General features: G+C 40.5%; 1 long non-coding RNA gene across 3 annotated transcripts; it reads right to left on the bottom strand.

Annotated features, from left to right (window-relative positions):
• Nucleotides 1–386: 386 nt before the first annotated feature.
• LOC125755167 (uncharacterized) lies at nt 387–7,498 on the bottom strand. Of its 3 annotated transcripts, none has more exons than XR_007410971.1 (4): nt 7,362–7,498; nt 4,932–5,002; nt 3,676–3,894; nt 387–2,297 (listed from the first exon to the last, which is right to left on the bottom strand). It is a non-coding gene; the product is annotated as an uncharacterized LOC125755167 (long non-coding RNA). The 3 variants fall into 3 exon arrangements; XR_007410969.1 differs by having other exon boundaries at nt 7,237–7,443; XR_007410970.1 differs by having other exon boundaries at nt 392–2,297; nt 7,450–7,496.
• Nucleotides 7,499–20,090: the final 12,592 nt, after the last annotated feature.

Below are 20,090 nucleotides of genomic sequence, written 5' to 3'. Positions count from 1 at the left end.
CAAATCCTGCATTTTCCCACCTAGAAGGTGAGGGAGTTGAGCTAGCCTAGTCTCGGTAGTCTTTCCTAGCATGAAATGTGGTTTCTTTTAGGTAAATGGCATCCAAAGGCTACTTTCAAGGCAGCAAAGGCATACGGCAGCTTCAATAGCAACAGCCTGATACTGTGTGGTTTCCATTAGCATCTCTGCACCAACAAGCCATGGCAGGAGGGGTACAACTCAAGCCCATCTGGCTCTCTCAGAAGGGGCTGCAGTTCACACCCCACATGCTGATGCCCACGCCAATGTCACCCTCATTCTCTGAGAAGATGCTCTATTGAGACAGTGTGTGTCCACCAGACCAATGGCCTGGACTGCAGGGATTTGGGTGGTTTTCTTTCTTTTTTTATATTATAACAAAAGAAATATCAACACAAACCCTAATTTCAGTTATGTGAAGGATTTTGCTTAAATCCGCAAAAGCAATGAGAACCAGACCTGAGCTTACAAGTAGGGCCAGACACAATGGCTTAGATTAAGGCACAGGGATCAGCTTCAGTGTTGAGGTTAAAGATTGTTCTTTCTTTTGTGGCTCTGTCAGACCCTTAACATCACTTAAACATAATTGATTCAGGGGAACTAAATGCTGTGAATGTGTACATTGGCTTCTGTTTCCCCAAAGTCATGCTTTAAAGGAGCTCCAATTCCCTGGACTATTGAGCATGGTCTGCAGTGAAAGCCTCAAATATTGGTCCTGAGGTTAACTGCACCCTTCTCACTCTGTAGGCAATCTGCTGAGTAACCTGTTTCCAGATCACCTTGAGAACTGCCTGAAAGTTACCTATACTTACAGGTAGAGCAGCACCAGACACCTGGCTCTAGCTTGGGGGTGGGGGTGTTGGTGACTTTACAACTCTGTGACCTTGGGCCAGGCATTTAACCCATGTGGGCCCCAGCTGGCATCCTTTTCTGTACAGCAGGGCAGAGAATCTCTGCCCAAGCCATTCATGGAGCAGCTTTGCTGGGGTGCCTCTGCCCTCTTCCCCAGTTTGCTCTATAATAGCTTTAGAACATCTTAACTTTGCTCTCTGGTGTGTCTCAGACACAGCAAGGGCTGCTGCCTCTTCTGGCAACAACCTGCCTCTTTTGCTGGGTGAACATGTACTCATTCTTGTAGACTCAAATCAAGTGTTTCCTCCCCAGGTGGTAGTTCTTGACATTCCAGGCTAGGTGCCCCTGCTCTGTGCTGCTCTCTGACATTTGTCCTAGCACTTAGGAAACCCATAGTCCCCAGCATCAAAGATGCTCACAGGCTTGTAACAGATGTGTCCCACTCTCCCACAGCTGTGTGTTTCCAGGATCCCATCCCCCTCGTGACAGTTAATGCTATTCTCGGCATATCACAGTTGGTGAATGAAAGCGAAGAATGTGTCTTCTTTTTACACACCAATGGTCCTACTGATGAGCTGAGTGAAGGGGGAAAAAAAGTCTTGGTGATGGTCTACTTATAAGCCAGGATACTGTATGTATTCCACCTCATTTAAGCTGTTCAAATTCTGATGGTGTAGGTGGTCGCAATAGGATTGGGAAGATAAAGAAGTTGGATCTCAGAGTTCAATAACTTAATCTGTTATATCATTTGGGGGTGACTCTCAGATGGGTTTAGGAGTCCAAATGGATCATTCTGTGGGAGGGGCCCCAGTGGGAGGTTGGAAGCTAAAAGAGGGAGGAGACAATGCTGGGGGGAAATCCTCATACTGTAGTGTGGATCTGGCACTTATCAAATAAACAGGGGTGGGGGTGGAGGTGGGAGAGGGACGTGGGATGTGGCATGGAGGGCTACAGACCATGACACAGATTTGATGCAGTATTGATCAATTCAGCCAGGACCTCCAGAGTAAAGATTGCCCATTAGAGATGTCCCACGTTGAGCAGAAATGGCTGTCCTCCAGTATCCCCGCTGTATGCCGAGCTGAGGTTTGAAAGGAAGGTGGTTCAGCTGGAAACTCTCAGCTAACTGGAAGCCTTGCCATTTCAACTTAGATGTTCCAACGGTGTCATGATTTGAAAGTGGGTCAGTCTGACCCTAAGGTCCATTTTCACTACACTACACTTTTGAAACTTAGGGGGGGTTCCTGTTACATATCTTGAAATAGCTTCAAAGACCAGCGGATGAACTATATCAGCATAATAACAATATGAATATGACATTCAAGGTTAAGCTCCTATGTAAAACAAGATACAAGGTGGCCTTCTTGTTCTCAGTCTTGCTTCCATTACTCTGTTTTCTCTCTCTTGAAACTGTGTTTTGGCAGGACCTACAGAGATCATAGAATATACTGAATGATTAAGTTATTAAAATCCCAGATGATTGAACCTACTGATTAAGCAACTGTGTGGACATCCAAATCACTTAACAGGGCTCTGATGGTCGCCAAGTGTTGTAACCCTGGGCTGGAAAGGCAAAGGATTTATACAAGCTGGACTGCTTCTCATGCTTCCTCTACCAGGGTTTGGTCTGAGCCAAGTCTTGATTAACCATTACCTCATCTACATCATAGATATCCTGGGACTGCAAACTTCAGACCACCGCCATCCATGGCCACTTGAGAGCCATCAGAGGGGGATGGCATGGGATCTAGTGCTACATCAACTCTCTGGAGTATTCAGAAAACCACACATCAATACAAAGCCTCTTCTTTCAATCCGATGCTTTAAAATAGCTGCAAAATAAGATGTCAAGTAGACAGATTGAGATGTAGTCATCTTTCTCTCAAGTGATTCTGTTACTTAATTTGGTAAGGCCAGGTCTAGAAATGGTAAGTGTAAAGTCTCTATTCCTCTACTTCTCAGACCCCAACCTAGAGTTTGTATCTCTGAGGTTATTACTTTATTACTAATCTATGTGAGCTTATCTCAAGAGGATGAGTAGGCTAGTGGCAGACACTAGAATCTTGAACCCTATCCAATCTGCACTGATCTTAAAAGTTCTAGTCCTAAGGCTACCAGTTCTTCAGTGGGAGAGACAAATCTAAAGCCCAGTCCAGTGGCCCATTAAAATTATAGGGAGCCAAACAGCTTTTCAAATCAGCATGTTGGGGACTGGCTCAACTGGTGGTGAGTTCCCCATCCCTAGAGATATTTAAGCAGAGAGAGCAAGGTCATCTGTCAAGTAGGCTCTGAATGAGAGGGAAGGAGGTAGGAATCTATAAATTCTCTTGCAACTCAAAATCATTCTTTAATAAAGGTAGACAAGTAATCCAGTGTAAAAAAAAAACCCTATAATTTATGCTTAATATTATATCTGCTAACTCCTTCCTCAGCTCATGCTCTAGTGTCTAGGTGTGTATTTCCTAACTCACACATCCAATTGCATCACTTCCTTACTAAAATCAGCAAGAATCCACTTTAATACTTCTTTGTGGTCCACTCTATGAAACCTTTCCAATTTGATCTTCTTCCTTCCCTTTAGACCTCATCCCTTATTATTCCCTTTCTTACCTCAGAGCATGACATAAACTTGGATGCCACCTGTATCAGCAATCTATTGCAGCATAACAAATGATCCCCAAACACGGTGGCTTACAACAATAAGGACGTACTGTCTCCTAGGAATTCAGAAATGGTTAGGTCCGTGGTTCTGACTTGGGGTGTCTCATGAGGTTGCAGGAAAGATGTCAGATGGGTCTCCATTACCTGAACACTTGGCTGAGCTAGGAAATCTGCTTCTAGGATGGCTCTCACTTGGCTCTGGTTGCCCTTAGGAGACCTCAGTTCCTCTTCTGGGAGGTTCTCCATGGGCTGCTTGAGCATCATTACAACATGGAGACTGACCACCCCACAGTGTAAATCCAAGAGAGCACAATACCAAACAGTATTTTTATGGTCTTGCTTTGGAAATCACACACCGTTATTCTGGCAAAAAAAAAAAAAAAAAAAAAAAGTTGGCTTTTTTCAGTATTAGAGGGGACCATACAAGACTAAGCATGAATACCAGGAGGCAGATGTCACTGGGGACTTTCTTGCAGGCTTGCTGTTTCTTTTATCTCAGCTGCCCTTGCCTCTCTTCTATCTGGTTCAGATAGATCTGGTTCTATCTGGACAGGAGTGTCCATCCTTCTAGAATCTCCTCAAATGCCACTGCTTTTGTGGAGTGTTCTCTGAATCCATTAGACAGAATTATTAATTTTCTGCTTTTCCACAGCACGCTGTATGTAATTCTATGCTATCTCATAAAGAAGATGCATTTCATTGTACAATTTTATCTCTACAAAGTGACATATAAGAGAAAGGGCCATATCTGGCATTTCTAATATTGACTTAAAATTTGGCAAATAATGGATACTTAAAGAATAGATCAATGAACTATCTTTTCCTTTCTTTCCCTTCATCAACCCTAACCTACTTTTAGGGGCCAAAATCAATGCTAATGAAATAAAGTACAAAATAGCACCTGAGATAAAGTAGAAGGCAGCACGTGTTATTTTTTTTTTTTATTATTAAACACTAAATCTAAGTTCACTTTTTATAGGAAACAACTTTTTGTGGGAGAAGGCTGAGATAAAATAGAAATTGTAGCTATTAGGGCAGGAAAAAGCCTTAAAAGTTACATTGCCCAAATTATTCCTTTTGGAAATGGGGGGAAAATCCAAGTTCAATTTTAACACCCTTTTTTTTTTTTAATGGAAGGAACTAGAAGAGAATTAGATCACTTGAGTAAATTTGGTTTTTATTCTTCTATACCTTTCATAATCCAAAATGTCTAATGTCATCCCCATAAATCTTGCTGGAAGAAAAGCCATATAGATTGAATTGATTGAATGAGTCAAAAGGGACAGAGAAAACAGATATTAACACCACAGCATTAAGAGGAGGTTCAGGCATCTGGTGCCAGACAGAGGTAGAGAAAAGCTCTTTAATAAAAGAGAAAACTTGGAGGAGACCCCATTCACCTCTGCTTTGGGTTCCGGCATTCTCTTCTTTTAATGCAGAGCCCTAACTTCCATAGTGAGGTGGTTTTTCTCTGGAAAAGGGAAAATAGATACAGTGGATCAGGCTCGCTAAGCAAGTACTGAAGATCAATATTCAACACTAAAAATTCCTTTTAGGAGTAGGAAATCAAGGCAGTTGGAAAGAGAGAAAACTAATTTTTGCAAATGTAAGCTTGAATTTAAGCTATTTTTCCCCTGGGCACATCAGGGCTCATTTATGCCCCTGTCCCATTTCCTTTGTGACTGTCACCATCCAAAAGGTACAAGTAGTTGCCACTCCAGAGTTAGACCAATATCAGTGTGAGTTTTCAGATGTTATTGGGGGGAAGAGAAGGAAAATCGTTTGTGAAACCAGAGAAGTCAAGCACCCCATTGTACCAAATCCATCAATATAGCATCATAGCAACAGTGATCTACATATAAAAAAGTTTTCATTTGAGTTTTCCAACAAGTTCCCCAAGGACCACTTCCCGCATCCTCATTGTGTCCCATGTCACTGCGGGAACTAACACTCGGCACAGATGTTTTTAATCTTTGCTTGTTGAACCCACCCAGGGCAGATAGATAAATTGCTTTAACAATTGTACTTTCAGGCAACTTACACAATAGGCTGAAGTCATTCTTAGATTTTCAGTGAGAATGGAAACCATCGTAAAATTATGGAAGATTCAAGGGCTTGGAAGAGCCCTGACATGACTCATCTACCATGTTGTTAGAATTAAATCACTGGTTCCCAGCCCTGCTGAATGTAAGAATAACGTGAGGGGACCGTATAGCTCTATCCCAAATCAATAGAATCAGGAACTCTGGAGGTGGGGCATGGGCACAAAATTGTTTACATTCTCTCCAGGTTATTACAATGTACATTTAGGGTTGAGAATCACAAGATCCAGTGATCTCCTGGGCTCAGGGAGGTTATGTGAAAAAATCAAGTTTATCCAGGGGATTAACGTAGAGCAAAGTCTAAAGCCCAGGTTTTCTGGTTTCCAACGTGGTCTTCTTTCCAATGTACTTAGTAAGTAATGCACTTAGTAATGTCTACTTAATCAATTCTGGGAAGAGAGACAGTAAATCTTAAGATCTCTTTCATTAAGTAATGAAACTCAGGCAGCCAGGATCCTTGGTCACCAGAATATTGGCTTCCATTAATTGTTGTTGAGAATTGGGCTGAATCTATTATTTTTAAGGGGCAGCAGAGCTTGTAGAAAGCATGTCCGGTAAAACTGGGCTCTGGTATCAGCTTTGCCATAGACTAGCCATGCGACTTAGATTGAGTACATTCAGTCTAGGGCTGTGATTCTTTGTCCTGGCTGCATGCCAGAAACACCTCCATGAGCATAAGAGATACAAAAGCTCTGAGTTACTCCCAAGTATTTTGTTACCTGAAACAGACCTGTATTCTAAACCCCGTAACATCAGGTTTTACCGTGTGACCTTAAATGAATTATTTCCTTTTACTGAACCTCGTTTCCTTATCCTTAAAGGGAGGAAATGATAACGAGGGATTTGATAGGAGAATTAAGGGGAGCGTGCACACGAAGTGCCCAGGACAGCACCTGGCACACCATCGGGGCTGAGTAAGTATCAGCTCCCTTCTCTCTGTGTAGCAGTAAACACTTTGGAAAGGAATGGAACGAGCTGCTGACTATTTGGCTAGTGCATTTGAAGGCAGTAAAACCAACATCTGAATTATCGGGGTTGATAAGATTATCTAGATCACTGCTAAATCTCCCTGCCACTTTGTCCTGGGGGATACTGAGACACCTAACTCCCAAACATAATCTTCCAAAAGCAGTCCTTTATAGGGTAACTCTGAAAGACTCTTTGTGTTAGCAAACAATACCCAGAGTGTGCCTTCCAGATAGACAATATGGTAAAGCAGCATGTTAATCTTCCCCCCAAATCCTATTTCATGTCTTCCGGACCTTGCAGAGGGGAGATGGGTGGAAACAATCAATCCATTGAGAATCACAGGCTGACCTCCAATTCAGACCTCTACCTGGGTGAGTAAATTTGGATGCGGAACAAGTGAGTTGGCCCCAGCAAAAGGTGGTTTCCTGCTCCCTGACTGAGGCTGGCTGCAGTTCAGTTATGAACTCGGCTAGTAAGACTGCCCCTGGAAAGAACGTTAAAAGTGCCCACCCAGTCAGGATTTAATTAATAGTCACACAGGAACCAACTTCCTCCCACTTGGGGAAAAGGAGTTTGGCAGCTGGCCATTCCCAGGATGCCAGCTCTCAATCCTTGGAGGACACCAGCCATGCACCTGTGCCAGGAGGCTGGCAGCTGGGGGTCAGCTGGTCCAGGGCCTTGAGAAATGTCAGCCCCAAATGAGCCTGCTTCTGAAGGCAGTTCCCGAAAAGCTGCAAAATCCTAAAACTCATCTTCTACCCTTCAAATCTCCTTTGCTGTCACAAGAGCATCTGCTGCCTTCTTCACCATTCTGGGTTCTTCTCTTGATTGTCATTTTTATAGTTACCATGTGTCGAGTATTGCCATGTGCCAGGCGCTCCCGTTGAGGGCACAATACCTTACTGAACATTCAGAAAATTCTAGTTACTATAGTTACTCCTGACTCGGGTGATCACTCGGGAATGAATGACATACTGGGCCAGTGTCTGCACAGGGTTGAGCGGGGGATTAAATTTCCAGGCACTTGTGCTTGCAGGCAAGGTGGGGGCTGGCAGTGAGAGCAGAACCTTGGTAAAGGATGCACAGGTACACAGACTGGTGTGCAAGAAAATGACTAAAGGTTCCAAGTGTGAATGGACTGAACGGTATACAGCTTCCAGTATGATCATATACCTTTTCTGCTTAACCCTTATCATGGTTGAAACTTTGTGTTTGTCTGAAATGACTGGATTAATGGTGCTCCATGGGCATGGATCATAAGCCCAATGTTGGTAGAACCCTGTTTCTCTCCAACCGTGTAACATCCAGCACAGTGGTGCTTTCGTTGAATGATTACAGTCATGTTCCTAGATGAAGAAATTAAGGCTTAAAGAGATGAAGCACCACTGCTTCTGACCGGGTGGTTTCCTTGGGGGTACCTGAGAGATGGACTTGAGGATCATGTGGTTGCAGATTCTTGGTTCTTTACAGTGTGGGGTTTCTGTAATCTAATGCCATCATATAAAATGCATGTGAGCCTTGGTTCACATGCAAACTTAGGAGACATAATAATTTATTTCACATGTTGTTTTAAGAGTCAGAAAATTCAGACTAATACAGGGAAAATCCCTTGCACATAGCAGATGTGCATTGATATCAGCCATCATGACATCATTATCGCCTCTCCCTGCTCTTCCCATTCCTCTTGCTAGTCTTTGGGAATTCTAGTATCTTACTACATTGTTGTTACTGGTTTTCCAAGTAGGTCCTAGGAAAATTTTACAGAAATAAACAAAACATTTAAATTTCATTAGATGACTCTTAAAGCAGATTTTTAAAAATATATATCTTTCAGAGACTCCACCAGATGTTAAAGAACACTGTGTCCAAAACACCTTCCTCTAGGTGTGCCTCTTTTTCTCTTTTAATGTGTGGAGTAGAAAGAAGGGAGTAGTATAAGATTAGTTTTTCTTTCCCTCCGCCCTCTGCAGCCCCAACCTCATCGTAGATACTTTTTTCTCCTGGGAGGGAGGTGGTTACAAAGGCAGAAGGAGCAGCACCTGCTGTGCTCTTGAGCGTAGGCTGAATGAGTAAGGTATAGTGCCAGTGGTAGGGCCCGATCCTCCTGTTTTCTGCAACTAGAATTCAGAACCTCAGAAGTGTTTCCAGCAGAAACAGGCATGCTCCCGACAAGGTCCTTATCCCTCAGTGACGACATAATGAAAATGAAGAGTTTACTTCCAATTTGGTTTATTTCCCCTTACGATCCAGTCAGGGGCAGGAGGATTTAATTATCATAGTTTCAACTCTGTTATTGTCCTTTGTTTCTGAACAAACCTAGTAAATCAAACTACTCTTTTAACTGGGCATATATAGCTGGTTTTAAAGCATACGGATTCGTGACATCATTTGGGTCAAAAAACATGCTTACTATCTGCGGCCTAAACGTTAATACCGGGAATGCTTCTCCATTTGAAAAGAGTATAGGGGGATCCCTGGGTGGCGCAGCGGTTTGGCGCCTGCCTTTGGCCCAGGGCGCGATCCTGGAGACCCGGGATCGAATCCCACGTCAGGCTCCCGGTGCATGGAGCCTGCTTCTCCCTCTGCCTATGTCTCTGCCTCTCTCTCTCTCTGTGTGACTATCATAAATAAATAAAAAAAAAAAAAAAAAAAAAAAAAAAAAAAAATTTGAAAAGAGTATAGGGAACCAATTTAGAAAACTTTTAAGACAAATGCTAAGGTTTAGATTGTCTTTTTCATCTCAATCATCAAATAGTCACAAGAAAGAACTTTAGAAACCGTCTCACATAGTGTTCTTTTTCCAGTCCCACAAAAATCCTCTTTCATAGAGGATTTCAATTGTTTTGAAAATGCTACTTAATTTTCTGAATCCCTTGCTAGGCTATAAATTTGAAGAGGCAGAGAGTATGTCTGTCTTGTTTCTCTGTGTATCATCCGTTCAAAAAATTCTAGGTAGTGATACCAAAAAATTCCCTGCCTTTATGGACCTTAAATTCTAATCGCATCTTCAGTACCAAGGACAATGGTTGAAAATGATCATTCTATGGTTATTTGTTCAGTGAAATAGCAAATGGGTGAATAAAGTTGCCCCTTCAGCAACAAACATTTTTTTTTTTTGGAGTTCTATGTTGCCCCAAGTAAATATCTCCAGTGGTGTGGGAACAATACAGGAAAAATTGATGCTTCCCAGAAAAGCTCCTGTGTGACTCTAAGTGGAGCATAGATGGTCATCATTTTAAGCATATTATTTTTTTTATTGAAGTGTAGTTGACATATTAGTTTCAGGTGTACAACATGGTGATTCAACATTTATATAGATTATGAAGTGATCACCATGGTGAATCTAGCTACCGTCTGTCACCATACAAAATTGTTACACTACTGTTAACTATATTCCCTTTGCTGTGTATTACATCCCTGTGGTTTATTTATCTTATAACAGAAAGTTTGTAATTTTTAATCCTCTTCCCCTATTTCTCCCATCCCACAACCTCCCTCCCCTCTGGCAACCACCAGATTGTTCTCTGTATCTATGAGTCTGTTTCTGTTTTGTTTGGTTTGGTTGTTTTGGCTTTTAGATTCCACATTTAAGTAAAATCATATGGTATTTGTCTTCCTCTTACTTATTTTGCTTAGTATAATGCTCTTTAGGTCCATCCATTTTTGTCCCAAGTGGCAAGATTTCATTCTCTTTTTATAGTTGACTGATATTCCATTGTGTGTGTATATATATGCATAATACATGTACACATAACGTTATGCATATATGCACACACGCAATATACATATTATGCATATTTGTACAATATAATGCATTATACATATTATGTATAATATATTGTATGTATATATTATATAGTATGTATATATCATACATAGTGTACATGTATATGTAATATGTATATTATACACATGTATCATGTATATATTGTACACACATGCATAATGTATATTATATGCACAATACATATATATACATATAAATGTGTATATGTACATATGTGTATACATATGTAACATACACCGTACATATTATATTGTATATATATGCACACACATACTTCTTTATCCATGCAGGTTTCTACTGACACTTAGATTGCTGCCGTATTTTAGCTATTGTAAATAATGTTGCAATGAGCCTAGAGGTGGATATATCTTTTTATATTAGTGTTTTCATTTACTTTGGATAAATACCTGGAAGTGGAATTGCAACATCATGTGGTACTTTTAGATTTAATTTTTTTTTTTGAGGAGCCTCATACTGTTTTCCATAGAGGCTGCACCAATTTATATTCCCACCAATGGGTGCATGAGGGTTCCCTTCTCCATATCCTCGCCAACACTTGTTATTTCTTGTTTTTTTGATACTAGCCATTCTGATGGGTGTGAGATAATTTCTCATGGTGGTTTTAATCTGCACTTTCCCAATGATTAGTGATATTGAGCATCTTTTCATGTCTGTTTGCCATCGGTATGTCTTCTTTGGAGAAATGTCTATTTTACTCCTCTATTTTGTAATCAGAATATTTGTATTTTGTGGGCACCTCGCTCAGTGGTTGAGCGTCTGCCTTTGGCTCGGGTCATGGTCCTGGGGTCCTGGGATTGAGTCCTGCATCAGGCTCCCTGCGGGGAGCCTGTCTCTCTCTCTCTGCCTATGTCACTGCCCCCCTCTCTGTGTCTTTCATGAATAAATAACAAATTTTTTAAAAGAATATTTGTATTTTTTATATTGAGTTGTGTGAGTTTTTAATATATTTTGGACATCAGGCTCTTATCAATTATATCATTTACAAATATCCTCTCCCATTCATTGGATTGCCTTTTTGTTTTGTTGATGGTTTCCTTCACTGTGCAAAAAAATTTTTTTAGAAAGCCTGAGATTTAGTGATTTTTATTGAAGCTGAGAAACATGAAACAAACATTAAAAATCCTAAAATTCCATGCAAAAGCTTTCTAATTTGACATAGGTCGTTTGTTAATTTTTGCTTCTGTTGCCTTTGACTGAGGAGACAGATCCAAAAAAATACTACTAAGACTAGCGTCAAATTACTTAATGCCAGTGCTCTCTTCTAGGAGTTTTATGGTTTCTGGCCTGATATTTAAGCCTTTAATCCATTTTGAGTTTATTTTTGTGAATGGTGTAAGATATTGTTCCGTTTTCATTCTTTGGCATATAGCCATTCAGTTTTCCCAACACTATTTGTTGGAGAGACTTTTCCCCCATTGTATGTTCTTGCCTGCTTTGTCAAGGAATAATCGAATATATAAGTGTGGGTGTATTTATGGGTATTTTTTCCTTCTTGATGAAATTATAAATGAGATTGCTTTCTTAATTTCTTTTTCTGATACTTCACTGTAGGGTATAAAAATACAACATATTTATGCATATGAATTTTGTATTCTTCAATTTTCTGAATTCATCTATTCAAATAGTGTTTTGGTGGAGTCTTCAGGGTTTTCTATATATAGTATCACATCAGTCGCAAATAGTGACAGTTTTACTTCTTTTCCAATTTGGATGCATTTTATTTCTTTCTTCTGTCTGATTGCTAGGGCTAGGATTTCTAATACAGTGTTGAATAAAAGTCGTGAGAGTGGACGTCCTTGTCTTCTCTCTGATCTTATCGGAAAAGCTTTCAGCTTTTACCATTGAGTGATGTTAGCTGTGGCCTTTGTTGTGTTGAGATATGTAATCTCTATACTCACTTTGTTGAGAGTTTTTTTTTTTATCATAAGTGGATGTTGAATTTTATTAAATGCTTTTTCTATATCTTTTGAGATGATCATATGATTTTTGCCTCTTTTGTTGTTAATATGGTATATCATGTTGATTGATTTGTGGATATTGAAACATTCTTGTATCTCTGGAATAAATCTCACTTGGTCAGTATATGATTATTTTTATTGTTGAATTTGGTTTGCTAATATTTTGAGAAGTTTGCAACTATGTTCATCAAGAATATTGATCTTTAATGTTATTTTTTTGTGGTGTCTTTGGGTTTTGGCCCCATAGAATGAGTTTGTAAGTGTGCTTTTCAATTCTTTGGGCTAGTTTGAGAGGGATAGGCATTAACTTATCTTTAAATGTTTGGTAGAATTCACCTGTGAAGCTAACTGATCTTGGACTTTTGTTTGTTGAGAGGTTTTAAATTGCCAATTCAGTTTTATTACTAGTAAGTGGTATGTTCAGATTTTATTCCTTTCTGATTCAATCTTGGAAAATTGTGTTTCTATTAATTTACCCATTTCTTCTAGGGTGTCCTAATATGTTGGCATATAATTATTTTTCATAGTCGCTTGTGATCCTTTGTATTTCTGTGCTATCAGTTATAACTTTCATTTCTGATTTGATTTTCTTGAGCCTTCTTTTTTTCTTGAGGAACCTGGCTAAAGGTATATCCATTTTATATTTTCAAAGAAACAGTTCTTAGTTTCATTGATCTATTTTTTTTCAGGATTTTAAAAAAATTTTATTTATTTTTGAGAGAGAGAGGGAGAGCACTGAGGGAGAGGGAGCAGACTCCCCTGCTCTGTAGGGAGTCCCATATGGGACTTGATCCCCAGGACCCTGAGATTATGACCTTAGCCTAAGGCAGATGCTTAACCAACTGAACCACCAAGGCACCCCCTAATGGTTTAGTCTTTATTTATTTCCACTTGGATCTTTATTATTTCCTCCCTTATACTAACTTGGGGTTTTATTTGTTCTTCTTTTTCTATTTCCTTTAGGTTAGAGTGTTTGAAATTTTTCTTGTTCCTGAGGTAGACCTGTATCATTATATATTTCCCTCTTAGAACTGCTTTTGCTGCAGCTCATAGGTTATGGACTGTTGTGTTTCCTTTTTTATTTATCTGGAGGTATTTTTTGATTTCCTATTTGACTCTTTTCTACCCATTTGTTGTTTAGTAGCATGTTGTTTAGTTTCCATGTGTTTGTGTTTTTTTTTCCAGTTTTCTTATAATTGATTTGTAGTTTTATATCATTGTGGTTGGAAAAGATGCTTGGTATGATTTTAATCTTCTTAAATTTATTGAGACTTGTTTTGTGGCTTAACATATGATCTATCCTGGAGAATGTTCCATGTGTACTTGAAAAACAATGTATATTCTTCTGTTTTTGACAGAGCGCTCTGTATATATCTATTAAGTCCATCTGGTCTAATATGTCATTTTAGGCCAAGACCTTATTGATTTTTCTTATCCACTGATAAGTTGTGTGTTAAAGTCCCCTACTAATAATATATGGTCAATTTCTCCCTTCATTTATGTTAATTTTTGCTTTATGTATTTGAGTGCTCCATGTTGGATGTATCAATATTTACAAGTGTTATATCCTCTTATTGGATTGATTCCTTTATCATGACATAATTCCCTTGTTTCTTGTTATAGTTTTAGTTTTAAAGTCTGTTTCATCTAATAAAAGTATTGCTACCCCAGTTTTCATTTCCATTTGCGTAGAATATCTTTTTCCATTTCTTCACTTTGTCTGTATGTGTCTTTGGATCCAAAATTAGTTTCTTGTAGGCAGTACATGGGTGTTATCCATTCAACCACCCTATGTCTTTTGGTTTGAGCATTGGGTCCATTTAAATTGAAAATAATTATTGAAAAATATGTATTTATTGCCATTTCATTGATTTTTGTTTGTTTTGGTAGTTCTTCTCTGCCTCTTTCTTCTCTTGCTCTCTTCCATTGTGATTTGGTCATCTTCCTTAGTGTTTTTACTCCTTTCCCTCTATTTTTTGAATGCCTATTTTAGGTATTTGGTTTCTGGTTACCTTGAGGTTCATGTATAAACTCCTACATATATAATATCCTGTTTTAAGTTGATGGTTACTAAAGTTCAAATGCACTCTCAAAGCAATACATTTTTGCACACTCCCTATATTTTGTGTTTTTGTCTTCATATTTTACATCTTCTTATTTTGTGTATTCTTTGACTATTGTAGGTCTAAATGATTTTACTACTTTAGTCTTTTAGCCTTCATACTAGCTATATAGGTAGTTGATCCACTGCATTTATCATATGCTTACTTTACCATAAGTGAGATTTTTTTCTTTCTTAATTATTTCTAGTTATTGCCATTTATTTTCAGTTTAAAGAAGTTCCTTTAACAGTTCTTGTTAGGCCAGTTTGGTGGTGATGAACTCCTTTAACATTTGCTTGTCTGGGAAATTCCTTATCTCTTCAATTCTGAGTGATGACCTTGCTGGTCAAATATTATTGGTTGTAAGTTTTTTTTTTCTCCCTTTCAGCACTCAGAATATATCGTGGTACTCCCCTCTGGCTTGTAAATTTTCTGCTGAACAACCAGCTAATAGTCTTATAAGGGTTCCCTTGTATGGATCTAGTGTTTTCCTCCTGCTGCTTTTAAGATTCTCTATCTTTAACTGTTGACACTTTGGTTATAATGTGTCTCATTGTGAGTCTCTTTGAGTCCTCTTATTTGGAGACTCTCTGGTTCCTGGTCTTGGATGTCTGTTTCCTTTGCCAGGTTAAGGAAATTTTCAGCCATTATTTCTTTTTTTTTTTTTAATTTTTTTTTAAATTTTTATTTATTTATGATAGTCATCAGAGAGAGAGAGAGAGGCAGAGACACAGGCAGAGACACACATGCACCGGGAGCCCGACGTGGGATTCGATCCCGGGTCTCCAGGATCGCGCCCTGGGCCAAAGGCAGGCGCCAAACCGCTGCGCCACCCAGGGATCCCAATTTCTTCAAATAAGTTTTCTGTCCCTTTCTCTCTGCTCATTCTGGAACCCCAATAATGCAAATATTCGCTTGCTTGATGTTGTCCAGAGCTCCTTAAACTATATCCCCATAAAAATTTCTCTTTATTGGGGCACCTGGGTGGCTCAGTGGTTGAGCATCTGCCTTTGGCTCAGGTCATGATCCTGGGTCCTGGGATCAAGTCCCACATCATGCTCCCTGTGGGGAACCTACTTCTCTCTCTGCCTGTGTCTCTGCCTCTCTCTCTGTGTCTCTCATGAATAAATAAATAAAAGCTTTTTAAAAATTCTCTTTCATTTTGCTCTTCTGATTGGCTGATATACAGTACCTTGTCCTCAGGGTCACCAATCCATTCTTCTTCATCATCTAATTTGCTGTTCATTCTATGTATTTTTCATGTCAGTTACAGTATTCTGCAGCTCTGATTGGTTGTTTTATACATTTTCCACCTCTGTGTTGAAGTTCTTGCTGTGTTCATCTATTCTTAAATTCAGTGAGCATCTTTATGACCATGACTTTGAACTCTTTATTTGGTAGATTGCTTATCTCCATTTCATGTAGTTCTTTTTCTGAGGTTCTGTCTTGTTCTTTCATTTGGAACATATTCCTCTGTCTCCTCATTTTGTCTAGTCTGTGTTTTCTCTATGTATTGGGTAGATCAGTTATGTCTCCCAGTCTTGAAGGAGTGGCTTTATCTAGAAGGTGTCCTGTGGGGCCCAGTAGCACAGTCTCCCTTGTCACTTGAGCCAAGTGTCCCCTGTGTGTGCTCATGTATCCTTCTATGGTGGTTGGCCCATGATTGATGCAGACTCCCTGGTGTGTGGGAGACGTGGCTATCTATGAGGCCTGGACTTGACTGAACAAGGTTGGCTCCTGGGGTGGAGGCTGCATGGTGGGGGAACATCAATGCTTGCTGAGGCTGCTCACTATGTGTGGCAGTGCAGGGGGCCTGTTTGGGAGGGGCTTGGGGGTAGGTGAGGTTGCCTGCTGTGTATGGCATCATGGGAGCTGCCTGGGAGTGGCGCTATCCAGAGCAGACCAGTTGGGTGGGGCAAGTACTGCTTTTGCAGTAGAAGTATCAGGAAAGTGTAAGAAATGGGCCCAGCTAGTAGAAGGGGAATGAACAAAAACTAGTGCCCACGATCACTTCTACCCCTGGTGAGCATTCCAATGGATCCCTCTGGCACATGCCCTCCAATTAGCCAGTTGTGCTCCTTCATGTGTAACCCAGGTGCTTTTCAAACTGATGCCTCTGCACTTGAACTAGGCAGGAGTAAGATGGTGGAGATGCTCTTGGAGAGAGAGCAGTGTGCCCTCTGGCTCTCCCTGACGTGAGCCCTGCTGGTTTTCAAAGCAGACATAATGGTGGCTCAACTTCCCTTTGCAGGTTCCCTGGGCTTGGGAGCCAGATGTGAGGCTCAGATTCCTTGTTCCTTACGGAGGGGCTCTGCAGTTGGGATATCCCTCCTGCTTGTGGGTTGCTGTGCCAGGGGCGTGTGCACTGACTATAGCGGGTCTCTGCCCTCCCTGCCTGTCTTTATATCTATGATCTGTTCGGCTGGTCTTCAGTTTGTTCTAAGAGACAGTTGTTCTATGTGTATAGTTTTGGTGTGTCTGTAAGAGGTGAGCTCAGGATCTTCCTAGTTCACCGTCTTGAGCCCACATTGCATACTTTTTAATTTAAACAGCTTTATTGAGATGTAAATTACATGCCATAAAATCTTCCCATGTTAAGTGTCCAGTGGTTTTTAGTATATCTATAGTTTGTGACCTTTGATTTCGCTCTTTTGAAAAAATTATTTATTTATTTATTCATGAAGACATGGGGCGGGGGGCAGGCTCCATGCCGGGAGCCCGACGTGGGACTCGATCCCCGGTCTCCAGGATCACGCCCTGGGCTGAAGGTGGTGCTAAACCGCTGAGCCACCAGGGCTGCCCAATATCGCTCTTAATTCCAGGCTCAAAGCAAAGCAATAGCTCGGTTCCTTGGGATACCAGACAATTGGAAAGGGAAGGGGTCAGAGGTTTTTAATAATTGGTACTTTCATGAGATCACCTTTGCCCTACATAGAGGAAATATGACAAAATTTGTTATGCTTCTTATGGTACCAGAGTATGTATTTCTTTTGAGGGCAGGGAATTTTAAGGTAGTAGCATAGATGGCACATGAAATCAGCAATGTTACTAGGTTTCTATTTGAAACTTACTACTCATTAAGATTGTCCTTAAATGTAATAAAAATGTTTGCCTGTCAAGTAAGAAAAATCAGTAAATATTTTATAATACAGTGAAAATATACTTGCATGAAAATTGTTACAACTGGCCTTATATCTAGACTTACCAGTGACTCATTATGTAATTTTAGGAAAGGCCTTCAAATATTTCTCTGTCTACATCTGTGATGGAGAGAGAGCGAAATAACAAAATCCTCTTCAATTTCTTAATTTCTATACAATGACTTGTAAGTGGGCCATTCTGCTTAATGCTGTAATTTTGTGACTTTACTAATTTTGAAGGGGAAAAGAAGTCTGCAGTCTGCATGATAGTGATTTGCAGATATGTGATCTCATCATATCCTATGTGACAGTAATACAAGCCTAAAAAACACATGATCAAATATATACTAGGGTGAATGTGACAGTGAGGAATTAAAAGGAAACCTCAGGACTATATGACCTTGGTCCATTGCTTGACTGGATGTGCATCCCATATTTTCATAACCTATTTTTTTTAAAAGATTTTATTTATTTATTCATGATAGTCACAGAGAGAGAGAGAGGCAGAGACACAGGCAGAGGGAGAAGCATATTTTCAAATACCAATCCCCTTGGATCAGGAACAAGATCTGTTTCTGTGTTTGGACTTCACAGTGCAGTTGGTGCTCAATAAATGCTGGCTGCAAAGAACGAATGTATTTTGGTTAGCAAGAATGCAAAAAAAAAGTTAGTGTAGCAGAGCTCAAAAAAGGGTGAGCGTTACTCTGTCAGAGAGACTTTTAGCATGAAAGTAAATGCTAACCTCTAAGAAAATGTGAATTGTTTGCTCCCTTGGCAGACCTATCTGCAAGTAATAAAGGCCCTAGACAATGTGGGCATCCTCACAAAGGGGAGAAAATTGCTGAGTACAATAACAATTATGCCTTTATTGGTTTAGGACCATGCAGATACATAAATAGACAGACATGTTCACGTTAAGTATGTGGGGCCAATGTATTAAAAAAAAAACAACCTGTAAATTAAGGAAATGAGCCACTGAATGAGAAAAATCAGAGTCCCAGAACAGCGCAATTGTAGGGAACATGACATTACCTTGTTTATACTTTAGTGCGGCCAAAAACATCATTCTAGCTGCTCTTCCCTATCTTTTCAAAGGCTTTGTTTCTTTTTCTTCTGTCATACAAAAGCTGAAGTTACAATTCTCATTGACTCGAGTCAGCCAATGCATTTCTGGCAATTTGTAAGCAAGTGACAGTTGGCCTGATTCATACGAGTGATTAATTCACCTCTTGGCACCCAGTGTCCTGGCAGGAAACAGGATGGAAGCCTTCATTCTGCCTTGACTCTGGATCTCAGGAACACAACTGTTTCTTTCAAGCGCTGGGGTGTCTCCACGCACACACAAGGACCTGGAGTAATTTGCCAAAAGCCACTTTCCAATGGGGATTTCATTGGCTTCTCTATTGTGTGTCCTTAAAAAACAGAACAAAACAAAGAAACAAAAAACAATACAGTGTACTAGTTCTTGCATGTGGGTGCTTGCCTGAGAGAAATGGCCAACTTCCCTCCATCCGGCTCTTCTACTGCCTGCCCATCCAACCCTGCTGTCGACTACCGACCTGGTTGGAAATAAGAAATCGAGACAAAGATGGCCAGGGAACTGGTCCTTGACTGTGAGTCTTTTTCTTGACCCACTATTTACAGCCCTGAGGGTCTCCCGGTGAAATCCACACAGAGGATGACAACAGGATGGCAAAGCCCCCTTCATTACTGGCCAGGTTTAGCTCAGACCCCTGCGGAGCTGTAGCAGAGGGCATGGTGCCAAGGGAACTCCTTTGCCTACACAAGGAAGACCGACTCGAGGTGCTTTCCTTTATCTATCCTAGACAAGTGATTCCAAAATGAGTTTTTCCTCAGAGAAACTTGCATGCCTTTTAAAATATAAATTCCCAGGCCCTACTCCCAGAATTAATTAATTGTTTCTGGAATGGGGCCCAGGAATATATAAAATATCCCTAAGTGATAGTTAGTGCAGCTAATTATTTAGAAACTGTTGTCCTGAGACTTACTCTAGATCCAACCTGGCTCTCAAAAAGGATGGGGCAGGGGAGAAAGAACCTTCTTTCCAAGGAAGGGGAGATATTCAGCCTCATGGTACATGACATGGGGCTGCCGAAACAGAGGAGCACACTAAGGAACAGTAGAGCTGGCTTGGCCTTCTGACAAGGAGGGGGGCGGGGGGCTGCTGGTCCTTCCTGTGCTCCAGCCACATAAAAGGAAAGAAAGGAGAGGGAGTCAGCGGGAGAGACATGTCTGGGCCTCGCCTCCAGCAGGAAGAGCCGCTGGCCCTGGTTCACCTTCAAAGACCATCTCTCAAGGGCTCTGTTAACTTTATACAGTGAAAGTGCCCCTCTGTACTGCACACTTGGTTTAGAAAGTCCATTAGCTGTCAGATGGAAGGTTGAGGAGTACCAAGTGTTCATCCCGTCTTTTCTAACGTGTGGGATGGGCATAGGGTGCAGCGCTAGGTAGCGTCAGGT

Source organism: Canis lupus, chromosome 5 (genome assembly GCF_003254725.2).
Source record: "Canis lupus dingo isolate Sandy chromosome 5, ASM325472v2, whole genome shotgun sequence".
NCBI classification, from domain to species: domain Eukaryota; kingdom Metazoa; phylum Chordata; class Mammalia; order Carnivora; family Canidae; genus Canis; species Canis lupus.
This window is presented reverse-complemented; position numbering and strand designations above follow the sequence as displayed.